The sequence below is a fragment of the Triturus cristatus genome, chromosome 2_2 (genome assembly GCF_964204655.1).
Source record: "Triturus cristatus chromosome 2_2, aTriCri1.1, whole genome shotgun sequence".
Classification (NCBI taxonomy): Eukaryota; Metazoa; Chordata; class Amphibia; order Caudata; family Salamandridae; genus Triturus; species Triturus cristatus.
Window position 1 is genome coordinate 1,054,941,145 of NC_140582.1, and position 2,272 is coordinate 1,054,943,416.

The 2,272-nt window shown below is 41.4% G+C and overlaps 1 pseudogene; it reads right to left on the reverse strand.

Moving 5' to 3' along the window:
- Positions 1-1,306: 1,306 nt before the first annotated feature.
- Positions 1,307-1,417, reverse strand: LOC146863139 (U8 small nucleolar RNA; annotated as a pseudogene).
- Between the last annotated feature and the right edge of the window lie 855 nt (positions 1,418-2,272).

A 2,272-nucleotide genomic window follows, 5' to 3' on the forward strand; every position in this document is an offset into this window, starting at 1 on the left:
GGGGTTCTGCTACAGTGGTAATATCATTAGGGGTGCAAGAGTTCCTGTACTGACATAAGCATCACTGTATCTGCACCCCCTCCCGTATTATCCTTTGAATGGCCCTTCAGCAACTGACCCCTCGGCTCCTCACCAGCATCATGCGCGCCACCATTTTGGATGTGATGTCATATTGCAAGAAATCTGTTGTAATGAAATCCAGTAGACAAGATATAGTTTCAGTTGATTTATTAAGTCTTGGTTACAAGTTGTAAAGTTCATCTGAAAGCGTCCCACCAGGAGCAGTCTGCCCGCTGCTCAGCCCATACTCCAACTGTCACACTTCAGTTCTCAGGCACCCAAACATTCCATTCATATCCATCATACCAACATTCCATGCAGCACATTCACACTGGCTGAGTAGCTAGGGAGAAAGTAACAAGATAATTACAATACTGGTTGCCACAGAATTTCATTTCCGCATTCAGCCACGGCATCGAAGGAGCAGCACAACCCAGCGACCGCTCAAAACAAAAGACAGACAAGCACATGAGAACATCTAAAACATGACGATTAAGGTATGCACTCTCACTGTACACTTAAAAAGCTGCAAAAAACTCCTAATTTATGAAAGGTAGATAGGTCCAGTTGACGGATCACGGATACATGCTCCTGATGAATAATAAAGTAATTATACCTAGCTGCCTACTATTTAACAACACACATAAGCATTGAGAAAACAAATGTATAACCTAGATATTTATCAAATAAAGTTTCTTATTATCTATTATTGACATCTTTTTAATGGTCATCAGTGAAAAGCAGACCGGAGATCCTGAGGCGGTTGTTATTCACCTAAGTACTCGAAATACCACGACTAAGCTTCAAACCGCGCTGGGATAAACGCTGGCCCTCATGCCTCAGATGGGCCTACTTAACATATGCAAGGCTACGGACCTCACGGAGATCGAGCAGCAGATGACAACGCTGGGCTTCACCTTGGTCAAACGGGAAATAGCACGCCACTGGGGGACTGCAGATGCACCATCTATACGAGTATGGGTACAGGAGTTAGACAGATGCATGATGGCTGAAAAGGAAGTGTTCATAATTCGAGGATGTCCCAAGAAGTGGGATAAGAAATGGAAAGCATGGAATGGGTACCAGGGGAATCTATGTACATCCCCAGTGGTGGACTTAACACTGAGGCGAAGCGAACTCAGAGAAGTGTTAAAATTGTGAATGCCATTCATTATACTTTACCTATGGAAAAAGTGTTCTATGGTGCTGCTGGCACAAATGTTACTCTGTATGTGAACCTGGCAAAATCAATTTATTTAAGAGGACTCGAAATAGTAGTCATGAACTCATCCTGCTCCAATCATCATATTAAGTTTCTCCCAGAATAGTAACAGGTAAGGATTAACTTCACTGCCGATACAAGTTGCTGTATAAGCATAAACTTTTTAAGGTGAAGTGATCTTGGAAAACATAGTGCAAGCCAATTGATATTTAATAGCAATTTTCATTGCTAATCTGCAGTCTGAAAAGCATAGGAAATTTAGCATTATCGTTATCAGTACCCATTGAAGAAGGTCTGCAAAACTGCTTATTATGGGGTTCCCATTAGTCTGTGCGATGGTTATTTACATACATGTGCATCTCAAGTAGATGGGGAGGGGCGTGTGGGCTGAATAGCTCTTCTTGGTCTAACAGCGGAGCCATCTTAGAATTCAGAGAGAGACATTCCCCAAAGCAGACAAAGGTCAGTTTTGGAATTAGTCATTTTAGTGGATCTTAGCTGTGCAGTAAAAATTCCATTTTGCAAACGTCTGAAGATAAATCTTTGACCAATTCAAGTTTTTTTTTACTACGATTATGTTTTGTTTAACAGGTCTACGTATACCTGTATTAACATTATTATAATACAGACAAATCTGAAGATGAGAAATAGAAACAAATTAATAATTTGGGCAATGCTGTTTGCTGACAATTACTTTCAATGTAGCTTGTTTGAGATGCAGCGAGCTGCAAGAGAGATTTTGACGTGTGCTGTCTCTTAAAGCCTCCCACCTGTAAATACACGTGCGCACTGAAACGTTCTGATTTTTACTATCAGTGCTTACTCAAGTATTCAAGCCTTTTGAAAATACACTTTCAACAAAGAAATGCTCAAGTGATGGAAGTAGGCATTGGCTGTAGCCACTTTTACGTGTTTTGACAAAGGCTGCCCGAGCCACACCCTTTGCGTGGAGGAGGCATGAACTAAAACAATGCCCCTTTTCTTGCCCAG